The 21677-nt window shown below is 43.7% G+C and overlaps 1 protein-coding gene across 4 annotated transcripts in view; it reads left to right on the top strand.

Annotated features, from left to right (window-relative positions):
- Positions 1–21677, top strand: part of RASGEF1A (RasGEF domain family member 1A) — a 247185-nt gene that overhangs the window by 130281 nt on the left and 95227 nt on the right. For all 4 annotated transcript variants that reach the window (XM_059900594.1, XM_059900595.1, XM_059900596.1 and 1 more), the window contains one exon: positions 2297–2663. The gene's annotated coding sequence lies outside the window, so the exon portion shown is untranslated. The remainder of the gene's footprint in view (positions 1–2296; positions 2664–21677) is intronic.

Here is a 21677-nt window from a genome sequence, read left to right as displayed (position 1 = left end):
TTCTTCCTTTCCAATCTGGATGCCTTCAAATTTGTCACTGAATATTTTTCTGGCTTCCTATTCAGTCATATCTCTCTGTGGATATTAATTATACTTTTTCTAAAGTCTTCTCTCTTTACTCAATTAACTCTAAGTCCTTGAATGTTGATTTCCACGGGATGCATTGGTTTCCTTTTTTTTTTTAATTTAAAAATTAAAAATAAATTTTTGGTTTCATTGGGTCTTTGTTGCTGCACGTGGGCTTTCTCTAATTGCAGAGAGCGGAGGCTACTCTTCGTTGCGGTGCGCGGGGTTCTCTTTGCAGTGGCTTCTCTTGCTGCAGAGCACAGGCTCTAGCCACGTGGGCTTCAGTAGTTGTGACACTCAGACTCAGTAGTTGTGGCTCGCGGGCTCTAGAGCGCAGGCTCAGTAGTTGTGGCACATGGGCTTATTTGCTCGTGGCATGTGGGATCTTCCCGGACCAGGGCTCGAACCCGTGTCCCCTGCATTGGCAGGTGGATTCTTAACCACTGCGCCACCAGGGAAGTCCCTGGTTTCCTCTTTTGTGGTGTTTGTTTTCCTTTGGGGTGTGTTAACTCACAGGAACACATGACTGTGCATCCTTGCCTTGCCATTTCCTTTTTACCCCTGTATGAAGGTTCTAGTTCTTCCTACAGCCTCTTGCCCAAGGAACACGAGTGGAAGGGACAAGCCTTGTGGTCAGTCATGAGTCCCAGTGATGGAGGTTTCTAGACCGGGGCTACTTGGCCTCCTGGGAATTGCCCCAGGCTCTGTCTGTCCTCTGAAGCCCAAGTGCCCACACCTACTGCCCCTGTCCTGGAGCAAGTGAAGGAGGACACCTCACCCGCTACTTACTGCCCCCAGTGTCCCAAATCTTCACCCCTCAGGAGCCCAGGCCCCCTCTGCTCTGTGTCTCTTTCCTCTCAGAACCTCCAACACAACCCACCTTTCACAGTGGTCCTCTTCTGATGTGTTTTTTAAAAATTTTTTATTGGATTACAGTTGATTTACAATGTTGTGTTAGTTTCAGGTGTACAGCAAAGTGAATCAGTTATACATGTACATATATCCACTCTTTTTTAGATTCTTTTCCCATATAGGCCATTACAGAGTATTGAGTAGAGTTCCCTGTGCTGTACAGTAGGTCCTTATTAGTTATCTATTTTATATATAGTAGTGTGTATATGTCAATCCCAATCTTCTAATTTATCCCCCCCTTACCACCCCCCATAACCGTAAGTTTATTTTCTACATCTGTAACTCTGTTTCTGTTTTGTAGATAAGTTCATTTGTAGCCTTTTTTTAGATTCCACATATAAGTGATATCATATGATATTTGTCTTTCTCTGTCTGACTTACTTCATTCGGTATGACGGTCTCTAGGTCCATCCACTGATGTGGTTTTTTAACAAAGATATTTTTTTATTCCATAAATTTGTGGCCACAAGGGACTAAAAGACTGACCTCATAGGTTTCATCCTCTCATCTGTAAAATTGGTGTACTATTCCTTTCTCAAAATGTCATCTTGTAAATGAACATGGGGCAAATTACAGACAGCACCTGTGCATTAAAGTGCATTTACATGTCCAAGACTGTCCCCATTGCCTCACTGCAAGCGAGTTTGGAAAGTGCCTGCACCACACTGGCTTGTCTGTAGCCCCCAGACCCTGACAAGTGGGTGGCCGGAGTCTATGGCAACTCAGGGGAGCAGGAAAGGCCAAGCACTATCCCACCCTGGCTCCAACCCCTTGAAATCTCTAGAAATTTCTTACTGGCAGTGCCCACGTGACGGATGCCCAAGCCCATGATGGCGGCCATTTGACTGACGCTCCCCCGCAGCGGCAAGGCTTAGGGCTGCATCTGTGAACGTGCACTATTCCCACACATGCCCCCTACACCTGGCTCATGTGTGTGCGCCAGCAGACACGCACACACAGCACACATGCACGCACACGTGCTCACACACACAGGCACACGCTGTCCTCTTCAGGAGTCAGTTTTATTCTTTCTTTCCCCATGTTTATAGCTGTTTATTCTTTTTTTGTTTTCGTGCTGCGAGGCATGCGGGATCTTAGTTCCCCAACCAGGGATCGAACCTGTGTCCCCTGCAATGGAAGCGCAGGGTCCCAACCACTGGACCGCCAGGGAAGCCCCCTATCTCTGTTTATTCTCTATCTTTTCCTGTCCCTTTCCCTCTCTTTCTCAAGGAATCTTCTCTTCCTCCATCTGTCTGTCTCCCTTTCTGTTCTCTCTGCCTCAGTTTTGGTTTTCCGTGTTTTGTTTTGTTTTTACCAGACATCAGCTGTGCTACACGCGGAGCAGGGGTGGTCAATTCAACGCCAGTCACAACGGCCCCCGAGCATAGGAGGCAAGGCTGAAGCTGCCCCGCTGCCCTGACTGAGGAGGGCTGGTCGTGGTGTGAAAATCAGGACCAGGGACCCGCTGCAGTGGGTCCATGGAGCACAGACCCTGCTGCCCTGGCATGAGGCCCAGGGCGTCTCCCAGAGCACCTCATCTCTCAGCCCTCATCTGCTGGGCAGGGCTTCGTGGGCCACCCCTACAGGGACAGCTGTGGGTCCAGTCCTGAGGTCACCAGAGGAGGCCCTGCTGGTCCAACCTGGAAGAATGGCTGGGGGCCTGGCTGTGAGCAACTCAAGCCCAGGTAAGCGGCTGCGTGAGGGGCGGGGGTGGGCCTGTTGCTGGGGGGTCTGGGCTCTGCCCAGTCCCTCCCATTTTCTCGGAGCAAGCCCCCCAGCCCCTCAGCTCAGTCTCCTCCTCTGTACGACAGCTGCCTGTTTTCCCTGTGGGATGTGAGCATTAGGGGACCTGAGTGGCCATCTTACCCAGCTGAGAAAACACAAGTTCTTCCCTGAATTTCCCACTTCTATGCCTGTTTTCTCCATCCATTCATTCAGTCATTCATTCGTTCAGCCTGCCATGTGCTGGACATGGCTCAGTGCTTTGGGGGTGCAGAAACATGATCAAGCCCTGGCCCTTTGAAAACCCTCTGTTTCCTCTTCCACGCATCCCCCCTCTGCTTCTCTTCTTTAGCTTATGGGCCCCCCAACCCGGAGCCCATTGTCTGCTTCCTTGAAGCTGGCACGTAAAAGCAGATAAATCAGAAGAATGGAGAAAATTTTCTATCCGGTTATGATCTGTTTAGATTAAAGACAAATATTGTTCACAGAAACACCCACGTAGGAACTTTTTATCTACATTAGAGCTTTTTATCCAAATGAGAAATGAGTCATTTAATCTGTGAGGAGGGGCAGAAGTTGGATTTTGACAAACACATCAACCTTCAGAAAGACAAGAGCACTCAACTCTCTCTCCCTCAATTAGCAGAACACGACACTTCCGCGTGTGGCTCCCCATTTTCTAGTGGAGAGCGGAGTGGGGAAGGGGGAAGGGGGAAGACGAAGGGGCATCCACAGACCACCGGTGCTCTGACTGGTGCCAGGTCAGGAGGCTGGGAGGTGAGGGAAGTAGAGGTGCGGCCCACAGGGCTCCATGTCTTTCCTCTTCAAGGACCAGCCACACGCTCTTCCCGGGGGCACCCAACACACCACTGGGGCAGGGCACCAGCTACACTTCCTGAGAAATACTGTTGGCCTCCAGGCATTTATCACTCTCAAAATGTTTGCATTATTCAAAACCCAGTCTTGGAGAGCTTGCCCCGATGGACTAGTTAAGCAAGCTTTGGGAGGTGTGTGTGTGTGTGTGTGTGTGTGTGTGTGTGCACTGTCAACCTCTGTTGATCAGTGCCACTGTGGGGAACTTTTCTGGTGTCTTCCACATGTTACCTCTTCTTTTATCTGGAGAGGGAGCCTCAGTTTACTCACTTGACTGATGTAGAAACTGCTGCTTGTGGGTACCAAGTCCAAACAGCCAGTATGTGGCAGAGCTGGAACAGAAATCAGCTGTGACCACCTTCAAGCCCTCTGGGGCCACAGCTCTCTCCACGTCTAGTGCAGGTGCACCTACTGGCTTCCCTCACCTGTCAGTTTGGGACACAGCCCCTCCCTCCAAACTCCCATGCTCTGTGGGTTCAAGCAATCTCCTTTCTGAGAAGCACCTTGGGCTTCCAAAGAAGAGAATCATGTGGCCAGGGGGCCCCCATGCTGATCTTCAGCAGCATAAGAGTGAAGGAAAGGGAAGTGACCAGGAAGTGGTCACGGGGAAGATCCCAGCCTCCACCCCCAGGACAGCAGATCCACCACGGTGCAGGGGCTGCTCAACCTTCACGACCCCTGGCGGGAGACCTGCTGCCGGTGACTCAGTGTCCAGGAGGAACAGGCTCAGTTCACAGGTCCCCCACATGCAGCTCAGAAGGAAGTCATGCCTATTGAACCTGTACCCTGGACCAGACACCTTTTAGTGGAATTTCTTCCTGGGCAGTGTGCGAGAGAGACATGATTGTCATGTCTCTCATTGAGCAGGCAAATAGTGGAGGCTGGGAGGTTAACACTGTATGACTATTTGTGCATTAAGGCTGGCCTTCCTGTTGGACTCTTGGCTTCAGGAGCAGAGACCTTGTAAGCCCAGCACAGAGCAATGCCATTTGTTGTCTGACCCCCAAATCTAAATGGCCTCTGACTACCTAGAGAAGGAAGGTTATAGGGCTTGGCTGTGGTGTGTCCTTTACCCCAGAATCCTTGCCCCAGGAGTCCTCTGCCCTTGGAGTCATACTCTACAGAACAGGGACACTGGTTGGAGGCAGATCTGAGTGACAGTCCTGGCCACAGTTACTGGCCATGATTTAGCCTCTCTGAGTCTCAGTTTCTTGTCTGCAGAATGGGAGAAGCAGCAATACCCACCCACAGCGTTGCTGTGACGATCAGAAGAGAGGACATAGGTAAAGAGATTAGTGTTTGCGGGACATAGGAAGTGGTCAGTAGAAGGTAGCTCCTCGGAAGGCAAAGAAGGAACAGTGTTGTGCCACTCAGTGATCTGGGAATGGCGCTCTGCCCCGACATTGGAACCTGCATCAGGAACATGGGGCAGCCTCATCCCACTGAGACCTTCTCCCGCTTGCAGTGTCTCCTACTGCTCCCAGGATTTCTCCATGTAAAGGGGGATCTATAAAGGCGTATCCTTTCCCACATCGAGGGCCTTTGGAAAGCTCAGCATCCCAGGTCAACAGCATGAGCACACAAACTAGAGAGAAAGTGTGCTCTGAGCCGGGAGGGAGCCATGAGGCCAGTCTGTGTTGGTCAGGCAGAGCTTGCCATTTTGGGGGACACATCGCATATCTCTCTCCAGGGAAGTTGTCCAGCCCCCAGGCTTCTCGTGGCATCCACTTGTGCCAAATGTTTGGCCTCCCAGCCCCTAAGTGAGTCAGTGCCCCCTACTTTAGAAGGTGTAACTAGATGACTCTGGCTGTGATGACAAGAAGGGGGAGGGGGATGTCAACTGCTTGTGGCATTTGCAGGGCACCTGAGCACACCCCTACCCTCAGTCTGACCCTTTCCGGTATCTGTAAGGAGGCCCTTCTTTCCCAGACTTGACATCCAGTAATTCTACTAAGTGCCGATTCAGGCGCTGTCCGTGGTGCTGACCAACATCACACCTCCTTATGGCCAGGTGCCAAGGATCCCTACCACAGCGAGTGGGCTTTTAAATTTTTTTTTTTAAATAAATAAATTTATTTATTTATTTATTTATGGCTGCGTTGGGTCTTTGTTGCTGCACGCGGGCTTTCTCTAGTTGCGGCGAGCGGGGGCTACTCTTCGTAGCGGTGCGCAGGCTTCTCATTGCGGTGGCTTCTCTTGTTGCGGAGCACGGGCTCTAGGCACGCAGGTTCAGTAGTTGTGGCTCGCCGGCTTAGTTGCTCCGCGGCATGTGGGATCTTCCCGGACCAGGGCTCGAACCCGTGTCCCTTGCATTGGCAGGCGGATTCTTAACCACTGCACCACCAGGGAAGTCCGGGCTTTTAAATATTTGTATAAAGCTGCATTTGGCTTCAGAGTTGCAAGTTTCCAAGGCTTCATGCTACCTGAAGCCTGACACCTCCTGGCTTCTCAGACTCAAAAGGTGCTGAGGCCCCGTTTAGCCTCAGGAGTAGCACGGCACGCACAGCCTGCTGCTTGTAGAGCAGGGACCAACAGGTCACAGGGTCTAGAGCAGAAGCAGCTGCAGTGGACGTACTTCCCCATCAGAGGCAGAAGCTCTCCAGGGCAGAGAGATACCAGTCTTGGCCATCGTCCTAAATATGTGTTTATTTGATGTTGTACGCTTTCCCTCTTCATGTAGTTTTTAAAAATCCCCATTCTTTTGTGAAATGAGAGAAATTGGACATCTTTAAGGAGACAAATTGAATCCCAGCCTTGGATACAGATGGGACTGGACTCCCCACCATTGCCTGGGGCAGGGTCCTTCTGGCTCTGCCATAGGACTTCCTGGCTCAGGATGAGGACTGAACCTCAGAAGCCCCCATGCCCTCTCACAAGGATACACCTGGCTCAGTCCTACTTATATCATCCATAAATGTGTGACCAGGACTCAGGCCATGTTTCTAGCATAGATACACACAGAGCTGCTTGGATGAAGTGGGAATAGGGGATTCTGGGGTCTCATACCCAGCCTCTTTCCCACTCACCAGGGACCCACAGAATTCATACTGAAAACCATGACCCTAAATAGAGCCTTGTAAACAGTGGCCTTTGAATGGGTCCGGGTGGGGTGAACAGAAAATTTCAGCATAGGGGCATCTGAAGGACCCAGCCTTCCTCTACCTTCCAGCTTCTCCTGGCCCTGCTAATTTGGTAAAGTATGTACTGTGGAATATCTTAAGGTATGAGCTCTTAGCCCAGATGAGAGAGAGAAAGAATGTCTCAGTTCAGAGAACTTGCCCATAATCATGCTCTAGAGGCAAGAAAAATGTTTAGCTTTTGTACTTGATAGAATAGACTTCCGGATAAGATGGCTACATTTGTATGCAGCTCTAACTTCTTTCCAAATTTCCATTGAAATGACCATCAACAGACTATAGAAATAGGAAGAGCATGCGTAAATGCTAAAAGGTGGAGAAGTGTGGCATTGCCAAATCATAAATTCAGATGTTCAAGATACTCCAGGAAAAAATGGGACAAGACCAAATAGAAATAAGGACCAAAGCAACCCCTGGTAGAGAACCAGGAACATCACCCATGGATATCCAGGGATTAGAGGCAAGGGCAGCTGAGGACACATATAGGTTTCATCCTCCCCCTGAGAAGGGACTAGAACCTTGGATCATAGCAAAGGTGTAGCATAAGGTTGCACTTGATTTGTGTCCAATAAAAAGGATGACTGCACTAAGCAAAGAATGGGGATATTGCCCCAACTGTAGTTGCCATTACAAATATGGTTAAAGCAGTCTCTCTGATCAGGGTCAGAGATATCTGGATTTTCATCTAACCCTCAATAGCTGAGTGACCTTGGGAAAGTTACTTCGTTATCTCTGCTTCATTTTCTTCCATCAGTGAGGGTTATCTTAGAATCAACTTCATAGAGCTGTGAGAATTAAATACAATAATCTATATTATAGACTCAGCAAAGGGATGGTACTTAGTAGGTAAATATTACTTCCTGAATTGGTTCCAGTGTTAGGTGAGCAAGATGATTCATTTATATCTATTTATTTAAAAATAGAGAAGTCCAGCTTTACTAATAGCTAATGTGAAGGCTGAGTCTGGCACCTGCCTTGACCAAATGTCAGGTGGATTTTGGTCATGTCTGGTAAAGGCCACGTGCTAGGGCAGAGCAGGAACTCCCACTGCAGAAGGTGGACAGTAGTTCCCCCACATGTTTCCTACTTTCAGAATTTTGCACCTGTTGTAGTTTCCATGCACCCGATACAAATACATGTAGACTATATTTTCTTAAGTAGTTGAAACTTTGCTTGTACTGTCTTTGTCTGGTCCTGCTGTTAGGGTAATACTAGCCTCATAGAATGATTTAGGAAGCCATCCCTCTACTTCTATCTTCTGGAAGAGATTGTAGAAGATTGGTATACTTTCTTTCTTAAGTGTTTGGTAGAACTCATCAGTGAACCCATACGGGCCTGGTGTTTTCTGTTTTGTTAGGGTATAAATTATCGATTCAAGTTCTTTAATAGATGTGGGCCTATTCAGATTGTCTATTTCTTCTCAGGTGATTTTTGGCAGATTGTGTCTTTCAAGGAATTGGTTCATTTCATCTAGGTTATCAAATTTGTGGGCATAGAGTTGTTCATAATCTTCGTTTTTTTATTTTTTTATAAATTTATTTTTATTTATTTATTTTTGGCTGCATTGGGTCTTCGTTGCTGCACACAGGCTTTCTCTAGTTGCGGTGAGCGGGGGCTACTCTTCGTTGCAGTGTGCAGGCTTCTCATTGAGGTGGCTTCTCTTGTTGTGGATCATGGGCTCTAGGTGTGCGGGCTTCAGTAGTTGCGGCGCATGGGCTTCAGTAGTTGTGGCACGCGGGCTCAGTAGTTGTGGCTTGTGGGCTCTAGAGTGCAGGCTCAGTAGTTGTGGCACACGGGCTTAGTTGCTCTACGGCATGTAGGATCTTCTTGGACCAGGGATTGAACCCGTGTCCCCTGAATTGGCAGGCAGATTCTTAACCACTGCGCCACCAGGGAAGCCCATAATCTTCCTTTATTATCCTTTTAATGTCCATGGGATCTGTAGTGATGTCCCTCTTTCATTTCTGATATTAGTAATTTGTATCCTTTCTTAGTCTGGCTAGAGACTTACTGATTTTATTGATATTTTCAAAGAACTAGCTTTTGGGTTCATTGATTTTCTCTGTTGATTTCCTGTTTTCAGTTTCATTGATTTCTGTTCTAATTTTTAAATTATTTTTCTTCTGCTTACTTTGGATTTAACTTTTGCTTCTTTTTCTAGTTTCCCAAGGGGGAAGCTTAGATGGTTAGTTTTAGGTCTTTCTTCTTTTCAAATATAGGTATTCAATGCTATAAAATTCCTTTTAAGCATTGCTTTTGTTGCATTCCACAGATTTTGATTAGTTGTATTTTCATTTCATTTAGTTAAAAATACTTCTTAATTTATTTTGAGATTTCTTCTTTGAACCATGTCTCACTTAGAAGTGTGTTGTTTAATCTCCAAGTATTTTGGGATTTCCTAGCTATTTTTCTATCATTTATTTCTAGTTTAATTCCATTGTGATCTGAGAGCAGATATTATATTTTATATTTTAAAAAATTTGTTAATATGTGTTTTATGGCCAAGAATGTGGTCTATCTTGGTAAATGTTCCACGTGAGTTTAAGAATGTATATTTTGCTGTTGTTGAATGAAGTAGTTGATAGATGTCAATTATACCCAGATAATCGATGGTGCTGTTGAGTTCACTATATCCTTACTGATTTTCTGTCTGCTGGGTTTGTCCATTTCTGACAGAGGAGAGTTTATGTCTCCAACTATAATAGTGGATTCATCTATTTCTCCTTACAGTTTTATCAATTTTTGCGTCACGTACTTTGATGCTCTGTTGTTAGGTCCATACATGTTAAGGTTTATTATGTGTTCCTGGAGAACTGACCCTTTTATCATCATGTAATCCCCCTCTTTATCACTGATAATTTTCCTTGCTCTGAAGTTGGTTCTCTCTGACATTAATACAGCTACCTTGCTTTCTTTTGACAAGTGTTAGCACAGTGTATCTTTCTTCATCCTATTACTTTTAATCTATACAGGTCTCTATTTAAAGTGGGTTTATGTAGACAACATATAGTTGGGGTCTTGTTTTTTGATCCACACTGACAATCTCTATTTTTAAATTGGTATATTTAGATAACTGACATTTAAAGTGATTATTGATATAATTGGATTAATATCTACCATATTTGTTACTTTTTTCTATTTGTTGCTCTTGTTTTTTGTTTCTATTTTTGTCTTTTTACACTTTTTTCTGCCTTTTGTAGTTTTTTTTAAAGGTTTTAAATTTTTTATTTTTATACACTTTTAAAAGGTTACATTCTATTTACAGTTATTGCAAATATTGGCTATATTCCCCATGTTGTACAATACATCCTTAAGACTATCTTATACCCAATAGTTTGTACCTCCCACTCCCCCATCCCTATATTGCCCCTCCCCCCTCCCCTTGCCCCACTGGTAACCACTAGTTTGTTCTCTATATCTGTGAGTCTGTTTCTTTTTTGTTATCTTCACTAGTTTGCTGTATTTTTTAGATTCCACAGATAAGTGATATCCTACAGTATTTGTCTTCCTCTGTGTGACTTATTTCACTTAGCATAAAGGCCTCAAAGTCCATACATGTTGCTGCAAATGGAAAAATTTCATTCTTTTTTATGGCTGAGTAATATTCAATTGTGTGTGTGTATATATATATATACCACAACTTCATTTATCTGTTGATGGACACTCAGGTTGTTTCCATGTCTTGACAATTGTAAATAATGCTGCTGTGAACATTGAGGTTCATGCATCTTTTTTTTTTAAAACATCTTTTTTGGAGTATAATTGCTTTATAGTGTTGTGTTACTTTCTGCTGTATAACAAACTGAATCAGCTATATGCATACATATATCCCCATATCCCCATATTCGCTCCCTCTTGCGTCTCCCTCCCACTCCCCTTATCCCACCCCTCTAGGTGGTCGCAAAGCACTGAACTGATCTCCCTGTGCCATGCAGCTGCTTCCCACTAGCTATCTATTTTACATTTGGTAGTGTATATATGTCAATGCCACTCTCTCACTTCGTCCCAGCTTACCCTTCCCCCTCCCCGTGTCCTCAAGTCTATTCTCTACATCTGCATCTTTATTCCTGTCCTGCCCCTAGGTTCATGAGAACGATTTTTTTTTTTAGGCTCCATATATATGTGTTAGCATATGGTATTTGTTTTTCTCTTTCTGACTTACTTCACTCTGTATGACAGACTCTAGGTCCATCCACCTCACTACAAATAACTCAATTTCGTTTCTTTTTATGGCTGAGTAATATTCCATTGTATATATGTGCCACATCTTTATCCATTCATCTGTTGAGGGACACTTAGGTTGCTTCCATGTCCTGGCTATTGTAAATAGAGCTGCAATGAACATTGTGGTACATGACTCTTTTTGAATTATGGTTTTCTCAGGGTATATGCCCAGTAGTGGGATTGCTGGGTGGTATGGTAGTTCTATTTTTAGTTTTTTAAGGAACCTCCCCTCATTGTAGTTTTGATTTGCATTTCTCTAATGATTAGTGATGTTGAGCATCTTTTCATGTGTTTGTTGGCAATCTGTATATCTTCTTTGGAGAAATGTCAGTTTAGGTCTTCTGCCCATTTTTGGATTGGGTTGCTTGTTTTTTTGATATTGAGCTGCATGAGTTGCTTGTGTATTTTGGAGATTAATCCTCTGTCAGTTGTTTCGTTTGCAAATATTTTCTCCCATTCTGAGGGTTGTCTTTTCCTCTTTTTATGGTTTCCTTTGCTGTGCAAAAGCTTTTAAGTTTCATTAGGTCCCATTTGTTTATTTTTGTTTTTATTTCCATTTCTCTAGGAAGTGGGTCAAAAAGGATCTTGCTGTGATTTAGGTCATAGAGTGTTCTGCCTATGTTTTCCTCTGAGAGTTTTATAGTGTCTGGCCTTACATTTAGGTCTTTAATCCATCTTGAGTTTATTTTTGTGTATGGTGTTAGGGAGTGTTCTAATTTCATTCTTTTACATGTAGCTGTCCAGTTTTCCCAGCACCACTTATTGAAGAGGTTGTCTTTTCTCCATTGTATGTTGTAGTTTTAATTGAGCATTTCATGATTCCATTTTCTCTCCTTGTTTAACATATTTGTTGTACTATTTTTTAACTTTTTTTTGTACTAGAATTTTTACTATACGTTTACAACTAATCCAAAATCACCTTCAAGTAACACTATGGGGCTTCCCTGGTGGCGCAGTGGTTAAGAGCCTGCCTGCCAATGCAAGGGACGCGGGTTCGAGCCCTGGTCTGGGAAGATCCCACGTGCCGCGGAGCAACTAAGCCTGTGAGCCACAACTACTGAGCCTTGCTCCAGAGCTCACGAGCCACAACTACTGAGCCCGAGTGCCACAACTACTGAAGCCCCAGCACCTAGAGCCCGTGCTCCACAACAAGAGAAGCCACTGCAATGAGAAGCCTGCACACCACAATGAAGAAAATCCCCCACTCGCCACAACTAGAGAAAGCCCATGCACAGCAGCAAAGACACAATGCAACCAAAAATAAAAAAAATATAAGTAAAATAAATAAATTAAAAGAAAAGTAACACTATGGATTCATGAGTAGTGAAAGTACCTTATAATAATAAAATACTTCTAATTCCTCCCCCCATCCCTTGTATCATTACTGTCATTAATTTCACTTATATATAAGTATATATATGCATATATATGTAATTATTTTGAACAGTTATCTGTTAGATCAATTAAGAATAAGAAACTAGGGGCTTCCCTGGTGGCACAGTGGTTGAGAATCTGCCTGCCAATGCAGGGGACGTGGGTTCGAGCCCTGGTCTGGGAAGATCCCACATGCCGCGGAGCAACTCGGCCCGTGAGCCACAATTACTGAGCCTGCGCGTCTGGAGCCTGTGCTCGGCAACGAGAGGCCACGATAGTGAGAGGCCCGCGCACCGCGATGAAGAGTGGCCCCCGCACCGTGATGAAGAGTGGCCCCCGCTTGCCACAGCTAGAGAAAGCCCTCGCACAGAAACGAAGACCCAACAAAGCCATACATACATACATACATAAAAAGAATGTAAGCAGACAAGAATAACATTAAAAAAAAAAAAAAAAGAATAAGAAACTAAAAGTTTTTATTTTACCTTCACTTATTCATTTCCCAGTGTTTTTCCTTTCTTTATAGATCAGACTTTCTGACCTATATCATTTTCCTTCTCTCTGAAGAATTTCTTTTAACATTTCTTGCAAGCCCGGTCTACTGGAAAGAAATTCTCTCAATTTTTGTTTGTCTGAGAAAGTCTTTTTCCTCCTTCTCTTTTGGAGGAGATTTTCACAGGGTACAGAGTCTAGGTTAGTTCTAGACACTTTAAATATTTCCCTCCATTCTCATCTTGCTTGCATGGTTTCTGAGGAGAAGTCAAATGTTGGTCTTATGTTTGCTTCTCTATAGGTAAGTTTTTTTTTTTTTTTCCTTCTGGCTTCTCTCAAGATTTTTTCTTCATCTTTAATTTTCTGAAGTTGGAACATGATATGCCTAATTATAGGTTGTTATTATTGTTGTTTTGGTGTTTATCCTCCTTAGTGTTCTCTGAGCTTCCCAGATCTGTGGTTTAGTGTCTGACATTAATTTAGGGGAAATTATCAGTCATTATTCCTTCAAATATTGCTTCTGTTTTTTTTTTCTCTCTTTTTTCTTCTGATAATCTCATTATACATATGTTACACTTTTTGTAGTTGTCCCACAGTTATTGGATGTTCTGGTCTGTGTTTTGTTTTGTTTTTTTCTCTTTGATTTTCAGTTTTGGAAGTTTCTATTGTCATGTTGTCAAGCTCAGAGATTTTTTTCCTCAGCCATGTTCTCTCGACTAATGAGCCCATAAAAGGCACTCTTCATTTTTGTTATAGTGTTTGTGATCTCTAGCATTTCTTTTTGATTCTTTCTTAGAATTTCTCTCTATCTGCTTCCATTACTGATGTGTTCTTGCATGTTGTCTACCTTTTCCATTAGAGCACTTACTTAGCATGTTAATTATACTTGTTTTAAATTTCCAGTCTGATAATTCCAACATCCCTACCATATCTGACTCTTGTTCTGATACTTGTTCAGTCTCTTCAAACCATGTCTTTTGCCTTTTAGTATGCCTTGTAATTTTTTGTTGAAATCTGCAGATGATGTACTGAGTGAAAGGAACTCTGATAAACAGGCCTTTAGTAATGTGGTGGTAAGGTGTGGGGGAAGGGGAAGCATTCTATAGTCTTATGATTAGATTTCAGGCTTTTGATGAACCTGTACCTTGGTCCTTGGTCTGTGAACTTCACAAGTACTTCTCAGTTGTCTTCCCCCCTTAGGTGGGACAGGATGGCTAGAAGGGACTGGAGTTGAGTATTTCCCTTTCCCTGGGTAGGTTAGGCTCTGATAAAATCCCAGTAGGTTTTGGTAAAACAGTTTTTCATGAGGGCAGGCATTGTCAAGAAGAACAGAATGTGCTGGTATATTTCAAAATGGCTCCTTTCCCACTTTCTCTGCCAGAAGCTTGAGGGGATTTCTCTGTGATAGTCACTGTGAGGACTTGGTAGAGCTCTTGGAGGTAAAACCCACAAAGGTGTGGGGTCCCCCTGATGACTAGGTCCCCCTGGAGTTTTTAACTCTCAGACTTGTCCATGTTGGGCCTCCAGAAATTAATCAGTTACAGTTTACGTTGCCCTGGCACTGGTTTCTGCTCCATTGCCTTGTGATTCTCCACATCTGCCTGTCTATCTCTCCGATTTGGGGAATAGCAGTTTGTCCTGTGATTTCACTTCTCTGAAGAATCTAAGAAGAGGTGGTGATTTTTCAGCTTGTTCAGTTTTTTACTTGTTAGGACAGAGTGGCAACTTCTAAACTCCTTACATGTTGGACTAGAATACCAAATAGTTGAATCTTAATGTGCTCTGTGAGGAGACAGAGAACAACCACGAAAGTCCTCTGTATCATAGAGAGGTGTGCTGGTTACCACATGCAAATCACTAAAAGGAGTTACTAGAATTCATGATGTTACACCTTTTTCTTAGACAAAAAGACAAGTGTTCTAAATTGTTAACATTAATGACTCTGTCCTAAAGGTGATGGAAAATGAACGTTACCTCTCAAGGAAGGGAGAGACCTGGTCAGATCTGAGTGTTTGAAAGATCACTCTGGCTGCATCAGGCAAAATAGGTCTCAGGCAACTTCAGCAAGAATGTTTTTTTTAAAAAAGACTCAGTCCCATAAGACTGCCCTCACTTCAGACACCGGTCACAAATGTCAGGTCTCCAGGTTACCCACACTACTGTCTAACTTGGATTCCCATGACCCTCCCAAGTTTCAGTTCACAGAACTCAGGAAAAGAGTTTACTTACACTTATTGGTTTATTATAGAGGCTATAGCTCAGGAACACCCAAATGGAAGAGACATGTAGGGCATGAAAGGAGGGCATGACTTCTCCAGGCTCACCACCCTCCCAGTACCTCAATGTGTTCACCAACCTGGAAAACTCTCTGAATTACATTGTGTAGGGGTTTTTATGGAGGTTTAATCATGTCAGCATGATCGATTATTAAATCAATCTTCAGTTCCTCCACCTTCTGGAGCTTGGGGAATGGGGCTGAAAGTTCCAGGATTCGAATCAAGGTTTGGTCTTTCTGGTGACTAGTCCCCATCCTGAAGCTAAGGCATTTGCCAAGAGTCATCTTATTAGAAGAAAAGACACTCCTCTCACACAGGAAATTCCAAGACATTTAGGAGCTCCATGTCAGGAACTGGGAACAAAGACCAAATAGGTATTTCTTATGCCACAGAGGTTCAGGCAGATTGGAGGGAGACCATTAATTCTTTTAAGAAGCGTGGCTCTGAATGGGAAAAGAAGGCAGGATGGAATCTACAAGGCATGGGTGTTCCAGGTAGTTTTTGAAAATGAGAAAGGTTAGATGTTTAAATGGAGGACATTAAAGAGAGAGAAGAGAGAGGGTATATTTAAATGCACAATATTGAAGAGGAGGTATGTGGAATGGCATCCAGGGCAGGGGAGGAGAGAATGACCTGTGAGAGAAAAGGGATGGTGTCCTCCATTATGACAGGAGGGAAGGATGCAGACAAATGTGTAAATTTGGGGATAAGAGTTGAGACAGTTCCTGATGATGGTTTTGAATTACCCTATGAAGTAAAAGAGGGAGGGTCACCATCTGACAGGGGGAGAAAGAGAGGGCAGCCTGGGGTTTGGTAAAGGCCCAGAGGATTTGAAATTCTTGGGAATGCTTGGGGAATTTAGAGAGGAGTAGAGTGAAAAACTCAAACCATGAAAAAAGAAAGCCATACAGGGATATACAATGAAGAAAAGGCAGTCTCTTCAATAAGTGGTGCTGGGAAAACTGGACAGCTACACTACATGTAAAAGAATGAAATTAGAACACTCCCTAACATCATACACAAAAATAAACTCAAAATGGGTTAGAGACCTAAATGTAAGACCAGACACTGTAAAACTCTTAGAGGAAAACATTGGAAGAACACTCTTTGACATAAATCACAGCAAGATCTTTTTTGATCCACCTCCTTGAGTAATGGAAATAAAAACAAAAATAAACAAATGGGACCTAATGAAACTTAAAATCTTTTGCACAGCAAAGGAAACTACAAACAAGACGAAAAAACAACCCTCAGAATGGGAGAAAATATTTGCAAACGAAATCAACAGACAAAAGATGAATCTCCAAAATATATAAACAGCTCATGCAGCTCAATAGTAAAAAAACAAACAACCCAATCTAAAAATGGGCAGGAAACCTAAATAGACATTTCTCCAAAGAAGACATGATGGCCAAGAAGCAAATGAAAATCTGCTCAACATCACTAATTATTAGAGAAATGCAAATCAAAACTACAATGAGGTATCACCTCACACCAGTTAGAATGGGCATCATCAGAAAATCTACAAACAACAAATGCTGGAGAGGGTGTCAAGAAAAGGGAACCCTCTTGCACTGTTGGTGGGAATGTAAATTGATACAGCCACTATGGAGAACAGTATGGAGGTTCCTTAAAAATCTAAAAATAGAATTACCATATGACCTAGCAATCCCACTACTGGGCATATACACAGAGAAAACCATAATTCAAAGAGACACACGCACCCCAATGTTCATTGCAGCACTATTTACAAAAGCCAGGATATGGAAGCAACCTAAATGTCCATCGACAGACAAGTGGATAAAGAAGATGTAGTATATATATACGATGGAATATTACTCAGCCATAAAAAGGAATGAAATTGAGTCATTTGTAGAGATGTGAATGGATCTAGAGACTGTCATACAGAGTGAAGTAAGTCAGAAAGAGAAAAACAAATATCATATATTAATGCATGTATGTGGAACCTAGAAAAATGGCACAGTTGAACCGTTTGCAGGGCAGAAATTGAGACACAGATGTAGAGAACAAACGTATGGACACCAAGGGGGAAAAGTGGCGGGGGTGGTGGTGGTGGTGGTGTGATGAATTGGGAGATTGGGATTGATATGTATACACTGATGTGTATAAAATGGATAACTAATAAGAACCTGCTGTATACAAAAATAAGGTATAATTCAAAAAAAAAATAAAAGCCATAAATGGAACTCTATTATACAGATTAAGACATCAAAAGATAACACAAGGACTTCCCTGGTGGCGCAGTGGTTAAGAATCTGCCTGCTGGACTTCCCTGGTGGCGCAGTGGTTAAGAATCTGCCTGCCAATGCAGGGGACACGGGTTCGAGCCCTGGTCCAGGAAGATCCCACATGCCGCAGAGCAACTAAGCCCACGTGCCACAACTACTGAGCCTGCACTCTAGAGCCCGTGAGCCACAACTACTGAGCCTGTGTGCCACAACTACTGAAGCCCGCACGCCTAGAGCCCGGGTTCCGCAACAAGAGAAGCCACCGCAATGAGAAACCTGCGCACCGCAATGAAGAGTAGCCCCCGCTCGCCGCAACTAGAGAAAGCCCTCATGCAGCAACAAAGACCCAACGCAGCCAAAAATAAATAAATAAATAAATAATAATTAAAAAAAAAAAAAAGAATCCGCCTGCCAATGCAGGGGACACGGGTTCGAGTCCTCGCCCGGGAAGATTCCACATGCCCCGGAGCAACTAAGCCCGTGCTCCACAACTACTGAAGCCCTCATGCCTAGAGCCCGTGCTCCGCAACAAGAGAAGCCGCCGCAATGAGAAACCCATGCACCGCAACGAAGCGTAACCCCCGCTCGCCGCAACTAGAGAAAGCCCAAGTGCAGCAACGAAGACCCAATGAAGCCAAAAATAAATAATAAATAAATAGATAAATTTATATATTAAAAAAAAACACAAAGGGGGTAATAATACAAGCTACGACAATCTTGGGAGAAGATTGTCCAAACAGTTGGACATTCACCAATTTGTAACACATTTAACTCTCATTGCACCAATATCTAGAGTATACAGAAAGCTTCTATATCAATTAGAAAAAAGAATAATCAATAGAAAACTGAGCAAAAATGTTGAACAGGCATTTTACTAAAGAGTAAACTCAAATTACTAATAGACAGATGAAAAGATGTTTGATATTATTCGTCATCAGGAAAATAAAAATTAAATCTACAATGAGACAATACTATACAAAAAACAGATTGGCAGAAATTGAGAATTCAACACTTAGAAAGTATTGGCAAGGATTACATATTAGTTTCCAAATCCTGCTGGAATAAATTACCACAATCTCAGTGGCTTAAAACAACACAGTTTCTGGAGGTCAGTCTCATTGGGATAAATTCAAGATGTTGGCAGGACTAGTTTCTTCCGGAGGCTGTAGGAGAGAATCTGTTTTCCAGACTTTTACAGCTTCTACAGGCTGTCTGTCAATACTTTCCTTGGCTTGTAGTCCTGAAACTGTACACCTCAGGTTGGGACTTGAACCCACAGCCTGGGGCACGAACCCAGCCAAAACCCAGATTGGAACTTGAACTCATGGTCTTTTCATCAGAATCATTCACCTGGTGTCAGGACTTACTGAGGCTCAGGTTCTTTGTGTCTCAGCATAGAAGGAATTCAGCGAGAAGCAAAGCAATAGGCAAGAAGTAGATTTATTAATATACTTGTGAGGGATACAAGTGGGCAGGCAAGGGGGCTCTGCCCCGAGAATTAAGTGGGCTACATTTTTTTGTTATACGGCAGGTTCTTATTAGTCATCCATTTTATACATATTAGTGTATATATGTCAGTCCCAATTTCCCAGTTCATCCCACCACCATCACCCCTCACCTGCTACATTTTTATAATCAAAAGAAAGTGGGGAGGAGGAAAAGACCACCTTCTTCCTCATTCTTTGAGTAGACGTCAGGCTTACATCACTAGCTGCTTCTTCGCATTGGGCAGGAGAGCGTTTGACCCTATAAGGTCAAACTAGGACTGTCGTGGCGCTTATTCAAATCAGCAGAAGGGTGGTAACATATACTAAAAAAAGAAATTTTTTTTAGAGTGGCTTTTTATTTATTTATTTTTTGGCCACTCTGTATGGCTTGCCGGATCTTAGTTCCCTGACCGGAGATTGAACCCGCACCTTCGGCAGTGAAAGTGCTGAGTCATAACTACTGGACCACCAGGGAATTCCTTATACTAAAATACTTTAAATCATCTCAGGTTTCAGTATAATGAGGGTCTCCTGCTTTGGAATGTCACCTTTCCCTTATATTCCTGTCCTTGGTTCTAAGGATCATTATCTTGCTGGACTTGACCAGCAGGATGAAGGCCTCATTTTTTCACTTAATGGCCTGGGGCATATCTCTTGCTTTTATTGATGGCTTTATAGTTAAGCAAGGCTGCTTTGTTCTATGATGTTCCGATAGCTTTCTCGAGCAATCATTAACTTACAGTGGTCTCCCAAAATTCCCTAAGTTTCCCTCTCTATCTATAATCCCGTAGTGGGATTTCTAAAACTACTTGTGTAACTATCCTACTCTGTCCCTATCAGTCCCTTCTTCCATCTTCAAAGCCAGCAATGTAGCATCTTCAAATCTCTCTCACTCCTTCTGACCTCTGCTTTTCTCATCATGAAACAGGAGGGAAGGGGGCAGGGCACAACCTTTCAAAGAATGACATAGCCATAGGACATGACAAAAACTAGTTAGAACCGACTAGGTCCAAGATGGCAGAATATCTGACTTCCAGTGGACCTTGAGCCTAATCATATGCCCATTGTAATACATTAGCATAAGCTAAGTGACACACCTGCCAGCGCCATGACAGTTCTGAGGCTAGCCATAAAAGGCCAAAAAGTGGGCGGTGGCCCAAGTCCTGGAAATATCCGCCCCTTCCCCGAAATAATTGGAATAATCCTCCCACTCATTAGCCTATGAAATTACCCAGCCCATAAAAACTAACCACGCCATATTTCGGGGCCTCTCGCCTTCTGAGATGGCCCACACTCTGCCTGTGGAGTGTGTATCTCTCTAAATAAATCCACTTCTTACCTAACACTTTGTCTCTCTCTGAATTCTTTTGTGATGAGGCAAGAACCTTAAATTCATCAGGAACAATCACATCTCCTTCTGTGACTCTGAACCTTAGCCTCCCTCTTATGTGTCCTTGTGATTACAGCGCCCACCCCCCCAATCTCCCCAAGTCGAGATCCTTAACTAATCACATCTGCAAAGTTTTTTTATAATGTAAGGAAAGGAAACATATTAACAGCTTCTGGGGGTTAGGACATGGACTTCTTGGGGGGCCATTATTCTGCCTACCACAGATTGAAACAATGGGAATGCCATATGCTGCTGGTAAGTGTGTATATTGGTATAACTATTTTAGAAAACAATTGGATATTTCCCAACAGAGTTGAACACATCCATTTCCTATGACCCAGAATTTGCACTTCCAGCCTACACTTGAGAAAACCCTTCCACCCAGGCACCAGGAAACAGGCACTAAAGTAACCGAAGGAATCTAGTCCTGGTATCTCTCTGATCTCATCTCCTTTTTCTTTTCTTAAATTTATGTATTTATTTTTGGCTGTGTTGGGTCTTTGTTGCTGCACGTGGGCTTTCTCTAGTTGTGGCGAGGGGGGCTACTCTCTGTTGCAGTGTGCGGGCTTTTCATTGTGGTGGCTTCTTTTGTTGTGGAGCACAGACTCAGCCGTGCGGGCTTCAGTAGTTGTGGCTCGCAGGCTCAGTAGTTGTGGCTCGTGGGCTCTAGAGTGCAGGCTCAGTAGTTGTGGCGCACGGGCTTAGTTGCTCTGCGGCATGTGGGATCTTCCCAGACCAGGGATTGAAGCCGCATCCCCTGCATTGGCAGGCAGATTCTTAACCACTGCACCACCAGGGAAGTCCCTCATCTCCTTTTATTTTTGGCCATGCTTACTCTTCTCCAGACACATGGGATGTTGTATGATGAATTTGGCTGGACTTTGTCCCCTGCTTCCTGGGAGGGAGCTCCTAAATCCTTGGAATTTCCTGAGTGATAGAAGTGTCTTTGTTGTTCCTGGTGGGCCCTCAGACCACACGTGAGTTTATGCTAATGAGGTGACTCAGGATGGGGGTTGGTCATGCCTGAAAGACCATGTGATAAGAGGGGGTGGGGCTTTGAGTCATGTGACATCAGCCCATCTTCTGGGGGAAGGTGAAGGGGCTGGAGATTGAACTACATGGGCAATGGATGATTTAATCATGCCTACATAATGAAACCCTGGACACAGAAATAAAACTCTGGACACAAAAGCTCAGGGTAACTTCCCTGGTTAACAACACTCTATGCCAGGAGGGTGACGCATCCTGACTGTGGGGAAGAGACATGGAAGCTTTGTGTTAGGGATCCTCCCAAATCTTGCCCTATGAGACTCTTTCTCCTGATTTGAATCCTTTTTTTTTTTTTTTTAAAGTTTTATTTATTTTATTTATTTATTTTTGGCTGCGTTTGGTCTTTGTTGCTGCATGTGGGCTTTCTCTAGTTGCAGCGAGTGGGGGCTACTCTTTGTTGCGGTGCCCGTGCTTCTCACTTCGGT

The sequence above is a fragment of the Balaenoptera ricei genome, chromosome 16 (assembly GCF_028023285.1).
Source record: "Balaenoptera ricei isolate mBalRic1 chromosome 16, mBalRic1.hap2, whole genome shotgun sequence".
In the NCBI taxonomy this organism is placed as follows: Eukaryota; Metazoa; Chordata; class Mammalia; order Artiodactyla; family Balaenopteridae; genus Balaenoptera; species Balaenoptera ricei.
This window is presented reverse-complemented; position numbering and strand designations above follow the sequence as displayed.